Source organism: Lissotriton helveticus, chromosome 9 (genome assembly GCF_964261635.1).
Source record: "Lissotriton helveticus chromosome 9, aLisHel1.1, whole genome shotgun sequence".
NCBI lineage: Eukaryota > Metazoa > Chordata > Amphibia > Caudata > Salamandridae > Lissotriton > Lissotriton helveticus.
Genome location: NC_136070.1, coordinates 647,306,365 through 647,325,595, shown reverse-complemented (window position 1 = coordinate 647,325,595; position 19,231 = coordinate 647,306,365).

The following is a 19,231-nucleotide window of genomic DNA, read 5'->3' as shown; positions in this document are numbered from 1 at the left end:
CTTAGTACATAATGACCCCTTTACTCAAGCCAGGGCCATGTGGCTATCCCAAAGGAAGTCTGTAAAGTGTGCCAATATGGTATTAAACCCTTCGATGCTCATGACGGAACGGTTCCGTCATGAGCATCGGTAGCGCTGTGCTCATGATGGAACCGTTCCGTCATGACCACACCCGCGATTGGAATTTTCAGCACAGGGGAGAATTGGCGCCGCAGGCAAGGTGTTAAAAAGACCACCTACAGTACCCCATTTAGTGACCAAGTGAGGCAAATCAACCAAGCCCTCACTTGCAAATCTGATCATGTGGTGTATGTGCTAGAGGGTCCCTGTGCCGTACGATATGTAAGTAGTACGATGCTACACGGGCACAAGAGGACACTTCAGCACATCAGGGCCATTAAAAACAAGGATACAGCATATCCTGTGGCACAGCATTTTGAGGAAGCACATAAAGCAAACCCCAGGGATTTGACATTTCTTCTACTGGATGCCACCCAAGAAAAGAGGTGGAGACAGGGAGAAAGCTTTGAGGCGGCTAGAAACACGTTATATTCTAGACCTCGACAACAATTCCCCAAGGGGTCTTAATATTACAGAGGAACTCTACACCTGCATCTAAACATGATATTTTGACTGAGTCCGTACATTTTTTTTAACAACTTAGGAGCATCTAATATCATACAAAGAAACAGATTGATCTATTATATCATCAAGTGACTTCTGTATTTTAACCATTTGGTTTTAAGCAGTGACCAGTTTCTAGTAATCTTACACATATATTTCTAGCACGGTTTTATAATTGGGTATTTAGATAGGTACACATTAGTTAGAGTTTTTTTTTTAAACACAGTGCTTATTTGCACAAATTCATGTCCTAGAAGTTGGAAGGCAAAAAGTATATTGTTTACATTGAAAGTACTGTCAAACATGCATTTACACTTTAAGTGGCCAGCCGTAACTTTACCATAAATCATGTGGCAACATATTTTGTTTCCATTACCAGTACTGTATTATGCATTAGCACTTTAAGAACAATATGTTTTAAAGAAACTATTTAATTCACTATTAGTATTATAGTATGCATCACCACTTTAAGAAAAGTATGTGATATGAAACTATTTATATGTTTTAGAAATGCTTTTAGTTGTGCTATCTTTTAACAAAACAGAACATTGTGGATAATAACGTTAAGGCTGGAGTATTATAAGTGTCAACTTGCTATAAGTTCAAGGATCGGGTATTTAGACCTGAACGTCAAACAAACTATCCATGCCAAAGGTCAAAATTCAAAGAGAGACCCAAATAATCACAAATAGGTACCCTTTCCAGGGGTCCATCCTCCATCATCGGATGAGGGCTATTGATGGAATTAGCAATAAAGACCATGTATTTGGTTTTATTAATATTAACCATAAGGTTCCTTTTTTTGCAGAACTGGCTAAATTGATTTAACACACGCTGAATACCCATAGCTGATTTCGAGAGGAGCAGGGTGTCATCCGCAAACATTAATGCGGGAAATCTACGAACTGCCAATTTCTGGGAGTCTATGTCCTTAATGGCAAGAAGATCTTTTATCAGCCCGTTTAGAAAGAGAGAAAACAGGGTCGGTGCGAGCACACAACCCTGCCTAACCCCTTACCAACAGGAAACGGAGCCGTCAACTGCCCTTTCTTGCCATACCTTACTCTAGCAAAGGTACCTTCGTGGAGTCATTTGAGCTGAAAACATAGATATGGTGGGACCCCCATAGCCAGCAGAATACTCCACAGCTGGTTACGGTCCACCATATCAAAAGCTGATTTCAGGTCCACGAAAGTTAGATATAAGCTCCCGCCTTCCAAAACTACATGCTTCCAGTAGATTAACTGGAGCCTGAATAACTGATCTATAGTGGACATTTTAGCCCTAAAGCCTGCTTGCAACAGGGTCAAAATATCATGGTCTCTAATCCATTCCTGAAACCTTTCTAATAACACCCTCGCATACATTTTTTGAGATACATCGATGAGGCTAATTGGCCTATAATTGGCCGGTTCCATGGGAGGCCCCTTTTTATAAATGGGGATGATCTCAGCCCCAGCCCATGTACAGAGAGCTTGAAGGCCCTGAAGAATTGCATTAAAAAGTAATTGGAGATAAGGGGATCCTATCTAATCCTGGCGCTTTATTCAATTGGAGCTTAGCTAAGGCTGATTGCACCTCAGCCGCGGTGCAGGGTGGTATACTCCAGGTGGGATCGGCGGTTAAGAGACAAACCGGCAACTCACTTAATTCAATTGATGAAAGTGAATATAATGCTGTAAAATATAGGCGCCAGGCATCCTCGCAAATATTTGGTTCAATAGTAGTCTTACCCTCTACTTTCCCTATATGGACCAAATTCCAGAAGGCCCTCGCATCTTTTGCGTCTAGGGAGGTCTTAATAACCTGCCATCTATCTACTTCCCGTTCTGATTTAGCTTTAAAAATAATCATTTTAAAATCTGCCCTAGCTTCCATAATACGTAAGAAGTCACCCCCCCCAAGGGATAACAGCAGCGTTCGCTATGCTACCCTACAGCCCCTGCTAAACCAGGGGTTTTTATCACCACGATTTTCACTTTTCATTGGCCTGCTGCTATAAAAGTAGTCCCCCAGGATTGCAACCATTTCCTGGTGAATTTTTCCAAGGTCAACACCGAAACTGACATGATAGGGATTTTCAGAGACAATGCTTACCTTCTCTAGAAGAGGAATAATACTATTATACATTCTTGCCATTGTCTCTGGGGATTGATTAATTGTAGCCCAGCAAATACGTCTCCCTCCATCAACTACTCTAAGGTCATTTCTAGGGGGGATTACCATACCTTGATCTGTCTCATTCATACAAAAATCTAGCAAAATAACCAGACGATTATGGTCACTTTCAGTGCGCTGCATGACACAAAAATCTGCCACTTTGTGCCATAACTCTACACTAATTAAAAAATAATCAATTACTGAAGCCTGGCCCAATCTCTCAAAGGTTGGGTGTCCTGGGTAATCTCTCGGAAATCGCCCATTACAAGCCCTAATACAGAAGGTAAGTGTAAGAGAGATAATTTGGAGGACTAGCGGAGTCCACCCCTTTACCAAGTATGTATTTGGCGCTGGAATTGACCAAATTGCATCCTCGTCATTACTAATAGATGTCATAAAACCATTAAGGGGTTCGTAATGACAATTAAAGTCCCCACCAATCAAGAAAGACACATCACTCGGAAGAGAGTTCAGAAAACTTGCCAGGGAATCCAATGTCGCGGATGTCCCACCGTACTGAACTGGCCGAGAATAGATATTTATAGGTGCCAGTTTTGGTAGTTTTTTATGGCTCAAGAGAACACAGGTTAGGTCTGGAGAGTGGGTATCAACTATTTTCACTACACATCCAAGGTGGACTCCCACCCATATACACAAGCCCACCGATGGTCTTCCTCTAGGGCCCTTGACAGCTGGCTCACAATATGTCATAAACCCCACTCTATGGACGGGGCTTAGGGCCCAGGTCTCTTGTAAGAGGCAAATCCCATGGGAGTCAATATAGTCTCCCCAATTTGGCAGATCAAATTTAGCCACTAGGCCCGCAATGTTTCAAGACAACATTTTTAAGCCACCTGTGGGACCCTCCAGGCCACTCCCTGCTTTTACCTCGAGCCCAGCACAATCTAGTGTGCCTAGTTGGTTAGTACGGGGGCAAGGAGGTGATAGAACTTCAGGAGGGAATCTAGCTTCAGTTGGTCGGATAAATATATCCTTCTTTAATACCTGATTCCCGTCCTCTACCTCGGGTTCAACTACAAGTTTCCTTCCAGTATCTCTAGACCCTGTTACCTCAGTTATCAAAATGTCTCGTTGCTTCCCCCCCGGTATCCTTCCTTTATTTATATCCCTCTGCCTCTTTGGTGTTGTGGGTAGAGGTGAAGACGTTGGTAGTGGTCAATCTACCTGATCTAATACACTATCAGCCTGATTCATCACTCTCCCGTTTTGCGAGCCCCTAATAGCGAATCATAAGGAATCGCTAATAAGGACTTGCAAAACGGGATTCATGTAGGAATTGCAAAAAATATTGCGATTCCTACATGTTCCTTATTTGCGATTAGCAAATTGCTAATCGCAAATAAGGAATAACTCCCCATGTATTCCTATGGGCCTACAGGCCCATAGGAATGCATGGGGAGTTATTCCTTATTTGCGATTAGCAATTTGCTAATCGCAAATAAGGATGCGATTTCAAGGGTGCAGGGGTGTCCAAAGGACACCCTGTAGCACCCCTGAAATGTAATCTACATTGGTGTTGCGCACACACATGTCCAAAGGACATGTGTGTGTAAACATGCAACTTAGAAAAATGCATTTAAATGCATTTTTCTACGTTTTTGCTATTTACCGAGAGGTCTGACCTCTCGGTAAATAGCGGCCCAAAATTCCAATTTCGCAATTTTAAAATGATTCATGAATTGCATTTAAGGAATCTCAAATAGAGATTCCTTAAATGTAATTCTTCGCAAATGTGCGAATTCTTTAATAGCAAATTTTGCATTTGGAATGATGAATCCCAAATGCAAAAATTGCACTCGCAAAAGGCAAGATTCTGAGAATCTTGCACTTTGCAAGTGCAATTTAGCTTGATGAATCAGGCTGTAAATCTATTGCTTAGTGGGACACCTAATCGGTACTGGTTTCCACTCACCACTTCTCTATAATTCTGGCTGGCATGTTGGGCTAGCCGTCCTCAGTTATATCCGTAGTGCCCTTGATTCAAACTGCGGTTAGGAGGGGGATAAAAGTAACTTAGATCCAGGGGCTGAATAGACGATTGAGAGTTATTAGAAAAGCTCGTACAAACATGTTCAACCACCCTACTATCCTTAGAATTGATAACAATACAATCCCCCTCCACATCTTTAGGTCTGCTTCCCACCCATCCCACCCTGCTGGCAAATGAAATTTGACATTGCACATTTCTTGGGAGAGGTCTATTGTTGTTCAGCCTGTAAATGCATTTGATTTTTAGTTCAATATATGATTCTGTTCCATTAATGCCCAATTTAGGGACCCCAGCCAGAACAACTACATTTGGTGCACTTTCGTGGGATAAATCGATATAAGGTAAATTGGGTTTTGAGTCTTCAGTATTAAGTTTCCTAGTTTGGCATTTTGCCTACAGATTTCCACTCTTCCTCTCGCGATCATTGTGTGGCTTTTGTTGGTCTTATATTATGAGCCATAGTCAAATGGTCGTCTGAGCAGCCGATAGCAATTTGTCAGTTGTAATATTCAAGGAATTAGAAGGATCACTACTAATCAATAAAGAAGTCGTTGGCAACGGCACTTCAGGCACATTTATTGCTTGTGTTTGACCGTGGTACACCTTTTTATCCTTGGTAAAGTCCAGACTCGCTCTAAATAATTCTTAGATTTTTGTTAGCCTTGGCTCTATTAGTGACAGTCTTCCCTCAAGGGGCTGCAATGATGATAGTATGAGAGCACCCAATTTCAGCAAAAATGATTCTTCAGCTAAAGGTAATACATATATGGGGAATATTTGCCACATCAGAAACAATTGCTGAAGATGAAGTCTCCCGCAAACCTTCAGTGGCTTTTGGCTCCAAACTAACAGCGTCCTTAATGGAACTGAGCTTTGGTATCTTAGGTTTTCTACCCCGCATGGCCACGCCTGCCATCTTTCTTTTAGGGATAGCCCCTTCTTGCTGCCCACGTAGCTGGCGAGAGGTACTAGGATCTTCAGAACTACACACTGCTGTATTATTATCAAGGTTTGTCAATAGATTATCAGTCGTTGCTGCAGATTGCAACAACTCTCCAGTCACAGGTGAACTATCCGCATCAAGGGGTGACTGTGTGATAATCCCACTCGATGGCCCAACAGTGACGACCCTTTGGTGACAAGGCTCCGGCGTACGAGCTTTTGACAGGGCCCCCAACGAATACTTTTTAGTAAATATTGGGTCCTGGGAGAGCCGACGTTCTGTTAGGGCTATTTCATGTTCCAAAACTGACGTTGCCCTCATGATAAATTGGTCTAATGTGCCAGCTACATACCCTCTCGTTATCACTTTCTTTCCCCTACCTTCACGCCTAGTCATTATCGATATCCTGTATGAATGACTTAATGAGTACTTACAGAGAAGTAGGACAGTCTTCGATATGGCAAATACAATGCGTTTGATGGGGGCCCGGTCCGGGCTCCTCCAGGCTATAACGGGCTTAAATGGGCCCGCCCTTGGCTCGGGCTTCGCCCGGCGAGTGCCCGCGTGGTGAGGAGCTATGAGGCAGCTGTGGGCGGGTCACTACGGCACAGCAGCACAGGTGCGGTGAGTTGGAGGGCTCCTGGGACTTCGAGTCCCTGCACACAATGTCCTTCTCCCCCAAGGTAACAGGCTTCAAAACCAACAAAGCGGCATCAGCGCTATGGGTGCGGCGAGAGGCTATGAGGCAGCTGTGGGCGGGTCACTGCGGCGCAGCGGCACAGGTGCGGTGAGTTTGAGGGCTCCTGGGACTTCGAGTCCCTGCACACAATGTCCTTCTCCCCCAAGGTAAGAGGCTCTAAAACCAACGAAGCGGCACCCGCGAATCAGCACCCGTGCAGCGGGTGCGGTGAAGAGCTATGAGGCAGCTGTGGGTGGGTCACTGCGGCACAGCGGCACAGGTGCGGTGAGTTGGAGGGCTCCTGGGACTTTGAGTCCCTGCACACAATGTCCTTCTCTCCCAAGGTAACAGGCTCCAAAACCAACGAAGCGGCACCGGCGCTACAGGTGCGGCGAGGAGCTATGAGGCAGCAGTGGGCGGGTCACTGCGGCACAGCGGCACAGGTGCTGTGAGTTTGAGGGCTCCTGGGACTTCGAGTCCCTGCACACAATGTCCTTCTCCCCCAAGGTAACAGGCTCCAAAACCAATGACGCGGCACCCGCGCAGCGCGTGCAGCGAGGAGCTATGAGGCAGCTGTGGGCGGGTCACTGCGGCACAGCAGAACAGGTGCGGTGAGTTGGAGGGCTCCTGGGACTTTGAGTCCCTGCACACAATGTCCTTCTCTCCCAAGGTAACAGGCTCCAAAACCAACGAAGCGGCACCGGCGCTACAGGTACGGCGAGGAGCTATGAGGCAGCTGTGGGCGGGTCACTGCGGCACAGCGGTACAGGTGCTGTGAGTTTGAGGGCTCCTGGGACTTCGAGTCCCTGCACACAATGTCCTTCTCCCCCAAGGTAACAGACTCCAAAACCAATGACGCGGCACCCACGCAGCGCGTGCAGCGAGGAGCTATGAGGCAGCTGTGGGCGGGTCACTGCGGCACAGTGGAACAGGTGCGGTAAATTGGAGGGCTCCTGGGACTTTGAGTCCCTGCGTACAATGTCCTTCTCCCCCAAGGTAACAGGCTTCAAAACCAACAAAGCGGCATCAGCGCTATGGGTGCGGCGAGGGGCTATGAGGCAGCTGTGGGCGGGTCACTGCGGCGCAGCGGCACAGGTGCGGTGAGTTTGAGGGCTCCTGGGACTTCGAGTCCCTGCACACAATGTCCTTCTCCCCCAAGGTAACAGGCTCTAAAACCAACGAAGCGGCACCCGCGAATCAGCACCCGTGCAGCGGGTGCGGTGAAGAGCTATGAGGCAGCTGTGGGCGGGTCACTGCGGCACAGCGGCACAGGTGCGGTGAGTTGGAGGGCTCCTGGGACTTTGAGCCCCTGCACACAATGTCCTTCTCTCCCAAGGTAACAGGCTCCAAACCCAACGAAGCGGCACCGGCGCTACGGGTGTGGCGAGGAGCTATGAGGCAGCTGTGGGCGGGTCACTGCGGCACAGCGGCACAGGTGCTGTGAGTTTGAGGGCTCCTGGGACTTCGAGTCCCTGCACACAATGTCCTTCTCCCCCAAGGTAACAGGCTCCAAAACCAATGAAGTGGCACCCGCGCAGCGCGTGCAGCGAGGAGCTATGTGGCAGCTGTGGGCGGGTCACTGCGGCACAGCGGAACAGGTGCGGTGAGTTGGAGGGCTCCTGGGACTTCGAGTCCCTGCACAGAATGTCCTTCTCCCCCAAGGTAACAGGCTTCAAAACCAACAAAGCGGCATCAGCGCTATGGGTGCGGCGAGGGGCTATGAGGCAGCTGTGGGCGGGTCACTGCAGCGCAGCGGCACAGGTGCGGTGAGTTTGAGGGCTCCTGGGACTTCGAGTCCCTGCACACAATGTCCTTCTCCCCCAAGGTAACAGGCTCTAAAACCAACGAAGCGGCACCTGCGAATCAGCACCCGTGCAGCGGGTGCGATGAAGAGCTATGAGGCAGCTGTGGGCGGGTCACTGCGGCACAGCGGCACAGGTGTGGTGAGTTGGAGGGCTCCTGGGACTTTGAGTCCCTGCACACAATGCCCTTCTCTCCCAAGGTAACAGGCTCCAAACCCAACGAAGCGGCACCGGCGCTACGGGTGCGGCGAGGAGCTATGAGGCAGCTGTGGGCGGGTCACTGTGGCACAGCGGCACAGGTGCTGTGAGTTTGAGGGCTCCTGGGACTTCGAGTCCCTGCACACAATGTCCTTCTCCCCCAAGGTAACAGGGTCCAAAACCAATGAAGCGGCACCCGCGCAGCGCGTGCAGCGAGGAGCTATGTGGCAGCTGTGGGCGGGGCACAGCGGAACAGGTGCGGTGAGTTGGAGGGCTCCTGGGACTTCGAGTCCCTGCGTACAATGTCCTTCTCCCCCAAGATAACAGGCTCCAAAACCAACGAAGTGGCACCCGCGCAGCGGATACGGCGAGGAGCTATGAGGCAGCTGTGGGCGGGTCACTGCGGCACAGCGGAACAGGTGTGGTGAGTTGGAGGGCTCCTGGGACTTCGAGTCCCTGCATACAATGTCCTTCTCCCCCAAGGTAACAGGCTCCAAAACCAACGAAGCGGCACCCCTGAAGCGGCACCCACACAGCGGGTGCGGCGAGGAACTATGAGGCAGCTGTGGGCGGGTCACTGCGGCACAGCAGCACAGGTGCGGTGAGTTGGAGGGCTCCTGGGACTTTGAGTCCCTACACACAATGTCCTTCTCCCCCAAGGTAACAGGCTCCAATACCAACGAAGCGGCACCCCTATACAGTCAAAGAGTTAATCTTGAGTCATGAGCTGGGGGAGAAAACTTTGAAGTATGAGGAATTCACCTATCAAGTGAGGTCTGACGATATCACCTAAGGATAGGAGGGTGGGTCCCCAGAAGGGAGGGGAGAGCACTGGGTGTTGAGAGCATAGGAGGAAATAAATCTAAAAATATGTCCTCATCTCACAATTTAGTAGTAATAATACAGCACATTTTGTGAAGTCTCGATTACATGAGGTCAAGCAGGGGAGTTCACAGAGAGGCGTTATTTGGATATAAGGTGACAAAGAATGGACATGAAGGTTAAGATAATAACCTGTAATGTTAATGGGCTAAGAGCTAGAGGAAAACAGGCAATGGTGTTAGAGTATCTTAGAGACGGTAGGGCACATATTATGAAGCTTTAGGCACCCCACTTAGAGGGGTAAGAGAGTAGATCCTGTTATCCTGTTTTAGTAAACTACAGTGGGTACAAGAAGTAGTGTGTTCAGATCAAAGGGGTAGCACTAGAGGTGCGGCTTTAATTATTAGGAAAAACTCAGGAATAAAATGATTGAAGTATGACTTGGATAGCTCATGTAGATGGTTGGTGACAAACTTGTTGAGTCAAGATACACAGATAGTGTGTGCAACTTACTGTGGTCCAAATAGTGATAATCCAGAAGTGTTGGATAGATTGAAATGCCACCTCCTGGAGGTATCCCTCCCAATTATCATTGAAGGAGATTTGAACATCATTTTAAATAAAGACCTTGATAGAACATCAAGAGCTAAATATACAAGCACCTCAAAGACATTGCATAAGTTAAAGGATATGATGGTGGAATTAAATTTATTAGATGTTTGGCGTAGGAAGATTGGTGCCGCTAGGGATTTTACTTTTTATAGCAAAAGTATGAACATCAGTCACGGATAGATTATTTTTTGGTCGACCAATCTCTGTGTGACGAAGTTGAGTTAGTGGCCCATGATCCAGCAGTACTTTCAGATCACACTCCCGTGGTTCTATTCTTAAAGTATCACAAACAACAGAGAAGGTTGAGTCTTGATAGAACTATATTTTTGGATGAGTGGGTGGTCACAGACTAGGATTAAAAGACTGCTGACTTTTTTGTGCTCAATAAAGATTCTGCCCGCCTACAGACTGTATGGGATTCCTATAAGGCATATCTAAGAGCGGTAGTTAGAGCCATAATGATTGGTAGGAGGCAAGCAGCACAGAAAAGAGAAGAGATATCTCAAACTAAAATCAAGATGAAAGGAGGCTTCATTAGACGACTCACCACGTATGGGAAACGAACAAGTTACAAATTTACAATTTAAGGACACTTCTAGATAGACTACGATGGAACACTTTTGGACTTAGACACTAGGAGGGCCAATACCCTCAAGACTACCAGAGTACTTGTATTACCTCACCCACGGAAGCCGGGTGCATAGGTCTCTTTTGGTGTCGGGTTTTGTCGTCGATTTCAATTGAGATCTGCAAAGAAGTGCTGCAGGCGGCCAGAGGAAAGGTTTCCGGGTGGATCCAAGGGTGGATCAAAGATCTGTAGAACCTGAAAACAGAAGGGACAGAGTCTGGGTCGCTTGCCAGTGACCAGGGCAGCGATAGGAAGATGCCACCAGATGTCGGGTGATTTCAGGTGAGAAGGTGAAGCTTGTCTCTTTAGCCACGAGGACCAGGAGGCGTCGACGACAACCAGAAGCTGGATTCGAGCTATCCCACAAAGGATCTAGTTGACTGCGGTGTCGGTATCTGGATAGGACCCAACAAGCCTTGGCAACGAAACCCATGCATGAAGTTGAGATGGGCTTTGGTGCAGACCAGCAAGGTCTGAGGAACTTTTCCTTTGTTGGGATGTTGGAGCAAGCCTGGAGCAACCAGAAAAGCAAGTTAGATTCAAAGGAAAGTCTTCAGGGGGCTCACTAGCCAATGGGCAAGGAACCACAAAGACGCGTCAAGCTGAAATGCAAAAGCGGGGCCCACGGGACACTCGTGGAGTGGGGGCCCCTGAGCTTCAGTGCAAATGGTGCTCGGGTCTGGGGCTTCAAGCACCTTAATGCACAACTTCTAGATACCTTGTGAAGTAGGTGCAGCTAGCAAAATGCAGGATGTCCAGGAGTTCCGGTCCCACGTCTCTCGTATCCGCCATGGGTCTCAGCTTTCCTGTGAGCAAAGGTCGGGTCAGAGATGTCTGGAAGTCTGTGTCCTGTGTCGCAGATTCTTTTGGATCTGGCGGGAGCCTCAAAAATGCAGACCGGCAAAGTTCCTGTTGGTGCCTGTTTGAACAGGGTGGTCATTCTTTGACCACAAGGGAGATATCTTCCATCTTCCAGTCGAAATGGAATGTCGAAGGTCCAGGATATATGTTTCAGAGTTTCGTCCAGGGTAATCTAAAGTCCTAGGGACTGGGTTCCTATACTTATACTAAGTTTAGGGGCTGGACTACCTTTAAGGTCCCTCCTATGGGTGGACCTGGGAATGGGGTGGTTACACCCCTTTCCCTTTGTCCAGTTTCGTGCCAGAGTGCCCCAGCAGCCGGTTTGAAGTGGGAAATGCATGGAGCACCTTGTGTGCCTCAGGCAGTGTCTGGAAAGCATTCACTGAATGCAGCCCTCCCCGCCCCAAAACACTAAAGCTTGTCTGGGGAGGTGCCAGCACCTTCCTGGACAGGAAACCTATTGTCCAGGCCTCCCCTGCCGGAGTTTCGTCCAGCAGCAGGAGGGCTGACTCGTGTCTGTGGCAGCAGCATCCATTTTGTGATGCTGAGGCTCTGTTTAACTTTAACCGGGTAAACCAGTAACTACCTGTCTTCTCCCTCTAGAAGGGTGGAATGCTACCCCCGCCACCAGAACTGGCAGGGGAGGGGGGTAGTATTCCAAAGTGTTTGACACCTTACACTACATGTTGTGATAAAGCCAAACCAAAGTTAGCATTAACCGCGAGGATTATAATGCACTTAAGAGTATATGGTATGGCTATATCATAGAACAGCTATAAGGAGATGGTTCCGAAAGCTGCAGAGGGGCTCAGCTCATGCTAGGGCACCCTCTCACATAAAACAAGCACTCTGCCTCCAGGATTGTTAAGGTCTGCCATAGGAGTGACTTATAGGTGTATATGTGTCTATATGTATATATAGATATAGGTATACTATTTGTAAGTAAGGGGTGATTACACCACCTTACCCAGGCTGTGTGAACAGACCTGTGGTGTCAGTTTGGAAGGCAAACCTGGGTGGCACAATGCATGCTGCAGCCCCTGTTAGGCCTAGGGTGCACCTATGCCCTGGGTACCTAGGGTACACTATACAGGGGCTCATAAGGGTGACCCAGTAACCAATCTGGTATGTACCTAAAGTACATGGAGTCCCTTTTATAGAGAAAGCAGATAGACTGGGGCCCTGAATAGCAGGGTCCCAAGCCAACTAAGTCGAAAGCCAGCAAAACGCCAGGCAAAAAGTGGGGGTAACCATATAGTCAGATATCCACCTTACTACAGTCATGTCAGTTGTCTTGATATAGAAGTATCCGATGGGTCACAAACATTTGGGTACTACAGAGGGCACCTACATTCAGTCATGCAAGGCCACTTCCCATGTGAGTAAGTGCTGGCAGCATCTGCTTTTGCTGTCGATGGAAACACGACCATTGTAATGGGGACACTGCTGACACCGTATGCAGAACATTCAGTGTTTGTATTCATATAAAAGTGTAAGAGCATGCTGACTACACTACGGGTTATGAACTGATGCTCTCTAAACAGTCTCTGAAAATATTGCGATGCTACTTGGTGAACGCAGCCACCTTCATAGCCCATGAAGTACAGGAAAGAGAGGAGATTCATGACTGTGCAACATACTCAACTGACGGGATTAGCCAGGCAGAGGAGGATCCCATCCCAGATAGTGAGGCACTGTTTGTTGATGGGTCCTCTGTGATAGATCAGGATACAGGGTAAGGCACTCAGGGTCAGCGGTAGTGACAGCTCGCAGCTTAGCACCTTCAGAAACGCTACAGGTCACAATGCAGGCAAATCTCCTACCACACCTCTCAATTCAGGCAGGGGAATTAATAGCATTAATTGAAGATGTCATCCAAAGCACAGGGAACACATTGACAATTTACTCAGACTCAGCCTATGTCAATACCACAGTGCATTTGAGCATAGTGAGGTGGAAAAGGCAAAGATTCATGAAATGACATGGTGCAGCCGTCATGCACAAAGACCTCCTTGCATTGCTAATAAATGTATTGACCCTACCAAAACAGGTAGCCTTAATAAAGTATGATGCGCATACGGGGGTAGGAACCTTATATCACGGGAAAATGCACTAGCCGAACATACAGCAAAAAAGGCAGCTCACAAAGCGGTTTGGGAAACCCACAAATTTCCTGTACAACATGCAACAGGGACGCTTCCCATTCAGGACAGACCATACACAGAGTCAGCCAAATTATATCTGGGAGAACTGCAGGAAGCAGCACCACAACACGAGAAAGAGCTATGGGAAGCCAAAGGCTGTACGCAGACAGCACACAATCTCATGTATCGACACCCACCTACTGGGAAACCAGTCATGCCTCAGAGCTTCGTAAATGTAGCACTGCCAAAATTGCACCTTACGGCACACACTGCAAAGGAAAATATGTTGACCGAACTTCAGATCGATTGGTTTATCCCCAACAGCGCAGAAGTAGTAATGATGAACTTAAATGAGTGCGCCGTTTGACAAATTATATTCACCCAAACCCACACTAAAGGTCATAGCTTCCTCCATCCCTAGACCCATGGGATCCTTGAAGGCACTGCACATCAACTTCATTGACATGACTGATGTGCTAACTCCAGGAATCAGGTGGTAGTTTTGTCCTTACTCCAGATGGATCGAAATGGGCCCTTTGTGCATTGCGATGCCAAAGCAGCAGCAACATTACTGGTGAGGTATACTACACATATACTAATTAGAAATAATGAAGACTGCTAGGTTTTTTGTCCAAATAGGTCAGCCACAGAGCATCTAAGTGCACCAACACCAAGCTACCATATTAAGCACCTCAGCCTGGACAAGAGATGTACGTTCGGAACTTTGGCCGAAAATGGGAAGAGGCTAAGTTTGAGGGGCTTTTGGGATATCTGTATGAATGTGTCCTGCCTGCATAATGTAGACTAATTCACCACAAAATGTGTGCGGTCCTGATTTTAACCAGGCCAAAGGATTATTACAGAGTCAGTTTCAGATGCTACAATTATCAGGCACATACATGAACATCACACTGTTGTGGTAATAACACAATAAAGGTTTTCATCTCCATGGCAGAGCCCATCAAAGCCAGCAGATGGTAATGCCACCTATGTTACGAAATGAAAATCTCAAATGTTAAGGCACATTTTAGTGTCTGAGCTCCACTTTGTGAATCAAATGTGTGAAAATTACAGCTTTAATCATTCCCTGTTAAGCCCTTCAGCTTACAGACAATTTAACCTGCTTATGCTGAACACTGTTTAAAGAGTAGCAAAGCTTCTTAAATATCCTGCCAAATCAGGCTACATTTTCCCATTAAGGAAAGATATACACAAGGGTGGGTGGCAAAGGCCCGGCGTGGATGGTGGTGAGACAAAAAAAAATCATCACGTTTTTAGGCTTTGCATTGAAATCGAGGTCAGCTCCACTCGCATAAATATTTTATTACCTCGATCTGATAGGCACCTTTTCCAAATCCTAGCTCACTCACTCTCAAACATTTGTTATTGCTGTAAATCACACATATAGAGCACACCACAAAATAAATTGCCTCTAGTTGCGATGTGCATACTTATAAACTAGAATGCATGCTTTTTAATAGACTTGGATAAGATAACAGGGTAAGGCTTCGATTGCTAATGCTTATGTAATTTACGATCCCTGTGCAAACACCGGTTTGACCAGGGATCGCCGTTATAAGTGGTGTGATGTTTATCACACCTTTAAATACTGTGTGCAATCAAGGCCTGGGATGGCCATGTCTCACTGCAAACTTGACTTGCAACATTCTATTGTAGGCCAGCATCTTTTTAATATGGGGTCCACAGATCCCTAGGGGTCTGCAACACCTAATAAAGGGGTCTACAACTGTTTAGCAAATTAAGTCATTTTTGCAGTCTAATGAAGTGTATATATCCTTGCCGTCGCACAGCCAATAGCGCACTCAGGAGTCTGGTACACAGTGGTAATGGAATAAAGTAACTTCATACCAGACCCTTGATTGTGCCTTTGGCTTTGCGACAGCAGGGTTTTTTGTTTATAAGAAGAAAAAAAAAAAATATATATATATATATATATATATATATATATGCGCTAAAACTCCAAAACGCCACCTCCAATCCCAACTCGGATCAGCGAAGCAAGCAGGAGACGGATCACCAGGTCGAATTACAGGTTCTTTATTGCATTTCAGCTGGATAGAAGGGCAAGATGCGTTTCGGGCTTGAACAACCCTTGTTCTCATGCTTATATATATGCGCAGAAACACTCCTTAAGCCACCTCCAAATCTGTTAAGACCGGCGAAGCAAAGTAACAGGAGACGGACCACAGGATCTGGCCATAAGATGGTTTATTGGCACAGGAAAACAGCCATGACTCGTTTCGGGCTATAAGAGCCCTTGTTCACATGCAGAGCGGTTACATTTTTTTGTTATTTTTATGCAGTGAATACAAGTGCCCGCGCCCCTGACATCATCATGGAGGTCACATGACAATGGATATGGAAGAGGTGCTATTTCCAGCGGATTCGGCATAAATACTTGTAAAACAAAGCGGTATTTTTAGCACAAAGCACATGCCTACTTGCAAATATAGAAACAAAATTATTGCTTCTAAATTGGCCGCTATTTACATTACATAATCCTTTGGAAAAACAGCCACTCCTTAAAAAAGAAAACATCCCAATCCCGATGGATAGATTTGAGATGTCATCAGTGATGTCATCAGTGATGTCACTGACCATGTCATGAATGATGTAATATGTGACGTCATCAGCAGTGGATTGCGGGTGCGCGAAATATATAGTTAGTGCAACTAACTATATATGCGAATTTCAATGGTTTTGTGTGAGTAAAATAAGGTTTTATAAATGCTAATTCCTAACTATATATGGTCTATAACCTATGGTTTTTTCAGTGAATTTTCAAGGTTTTGTAAATGCTAATTCCTAACTATATATGGTCTATAACCTATGGTTTTTTCAGTGAATTTCAATGGTTTTTTAATAGCAAATATTAAAAGCTGTTAAATGTATTCTTATTTTAAAGGAAAAATATATTTTATATGTATTTAATATAATTTTTTTATGTATATATATATATATATATTTTTGTTTCGCTACCGGTCCGCGCACCGGGTAGCTTCCCGTTAGCTCATTTTTATGCCGCGACCTGGTCCGCGTACCGGGAAACGTACCGTTTGCACAACTGCCGCGTTTGAGAACAACATCGTGATGCGTCAAGTAAGCGCGACGTATCGCGTTGCCACGTAATGCGTCTTATGACGCGCCGCGTTTGCGCACTCGGAAGTGCTCCGGTGCGCGAACGAGGCGCGAAGCGCAGCACACCGGAAGCGCTCCGGGCGCGGAGCGGGACGCGTAACGTAAGCGTAACAGGTCATGTGACCTGTAAATAACACTTTTCATTGGTTTAGAACTTTTTTTTTCCCAAATGATGAAAAGCCCTCCTTCTTTCCTCACTCTGACTTTCATCTTTGTGAGAGGAAGACCTTAGTTATGGCATCTGTAGTAACTGCAGCTGGTGGACCCCCACCACCACCACAACCACCTAGGAAGGAAGGACCACCTCCACAGTTCCTTCCCAACCCAGAGGAAGAGGAAGAAGAAGAGGAAGAAGACGTACAGCCGAGGCAGTTCTTACGTGAAGAGCCCCGGAAATCCCACCACAAAGACAGTTTTATTTGGCAATTTTATTCATACCCTCAAGGCCAAAAAAAGGTCAATGCCCGACATGTGACATGCCTCATTTGTAAAGATGTTTTGTCTAGAGGTACAGACAAAAAGTATAGTTATGGTAACTATACTATGCACCGTCATATGCAGAGGTGGCATCCACTCAATTACAGCGTTGCAGAGATGCGTCACCTCCAAGATAACCCACCAACTCCTGTGGCCAGTACATCGGCACAGGTAACTCTATCGGGACCAGAGGCGAGGGAGACGGTCCCAAATATCCAACAGAATTTTGTGCACATGAAGATAGTGTGCCTTTATTGTGGTGACCTACTTTCATGTGCGAATATGAGTATCAATTTGATCAATAGAGCATTTGAGAACCACAAGTGCTCAAAACGCCCCAAGAAATAAAACATTTTTTGCTCCTGTTGAGCCCTTTCTAATGCCTGTTTTTCGTTGTTCCCCCCCAAAAAAAACAAAAAAAAAATAAAATTGTTCAAAAAATACAAAACAAAATGTTCAGAAAAATAAAAAAAATATAAAACAACAAAAACATTAAAAAAAAGTTCTTTTCAGAACTACTTCCCATTTTTAAAAAATTACTACAATTTTTATCACTCTTGACTTCATTTTTCTCATGGGTGCGCTTCCCGGTACGCGCACGGGTGAGCGCCCCGTTAGCGCAACACAAAAAAAAAGAAAAAAAAATACAAGAGAAGGAGAGCATAAGAGAAAGAGAAAGAGAGAGTAATGTTAAGAGACAGACAGCAAGAGAGAGCAACACAGATGTACTGTGTAATACATAGTAAAACAGTGTAAAAGATATAACAAAGTGTAAGAGAGAAAATGAAAAAAATATAAGGCTGTGAAACAAAGAAAGAGAGAAGAAGAATACTAAAGCAGAGGCACATGAAGAATGTGAGTGGCTGTAAAGAGTAAAAGGAAAGAGAAAAAATGATGTACAAATAAAAGGTAATAACGGAACCAGATTTAAATAACACTGGTAAGGGAGAGAGAAAAAAGTAGTGTGCATAACTAAAGAGGGATGAAATAAGATGGATAACATCGAATAAAGTTAAAACATGTGGATTGACAGAGAGAAAAAAATAAAAGAAGAAAAGAAGAAGTAACAGAAAGGGAATAATTGAAGCAGCAAAGAAATGTAAATAACGTAGTGTGCTTGAACTTCAGGGAGAAAGCATAATGAACAAGTAGTGAAAGAGTGAAGAGACAGAGACAATTACAGTAAGATAGACGGACTGAGTGAATGGGAATGAAGAACTGTGAGACCAGAGGTACTGAGAAAAGGAGTGGAAGGAGTGCAGTAAGTAAATCACCCACACAACACAACAGCTACCCTACCTCAAAGCACTCTAAAATATTATTTTACTGTTTCTCTTTGTTTTCCCCTTGTTACGCTCCCCGGTGCGCTACCCATAGTAAAAGTAAAGAGGGGTGATAGAGGGAGAAATATTGAATTAGGATAACACATGGTGAGTGACAAAGAGAGAGGACAAAGAGAGTAAAGGAAACAGTACCTGAATGGGCTTGAGTACAACAGCAAAAAAAGATAAGTAATGCAGTGTGTGTGACTTACAGGGAGTTAGTGGGTGTAGGTCGGAGTGTGGGTGTTGGACCCGGCCACGTGGCGTGGTTCACCTCTGTCCCTCCACACCCTGTGAGCGTAGGCCTGTCCCCCGAGTCCCCTGCGCAGTCTCCCCATTAGTGTAGCCTGCAACCCGAGCCTGGTCGTCCTACCCCAGTTAAGCCTAGATCCCCCTGGAACCTCGACCAGGCCTGCCTTCCCCGCTCCACTCCCGGCTCCGAGCGCCTAACCTTGCATGCCCCACAAGGCCCGGACGCCATCTTCCCTTCCTGACTTCCCTGTCTCCCTGGGCCTAGCGTGACCCCGGCCCCAGCGAAACCCAGACTCCAAAGGCGCGCCAGTCCCGGCTGGGAGGTAAAGGGCTCCCCGAGTGAGATAAGCCAGGGAGTTTCGATGGCACCTCCGGCCTCCCCTGAGGGGCTGGTTTTCGTCACACCTTTGGCCCTCCCCTGTGGGCCAGTTTCGATCACCCCTCTGGCCTCCCCGAGGGCTGGCTCCAGACCCGCTGGGCGTCTGGGAATTCCCGGACCCATCTTTCAAAGGGATCAAAGAGCCAACCGCCGGACCT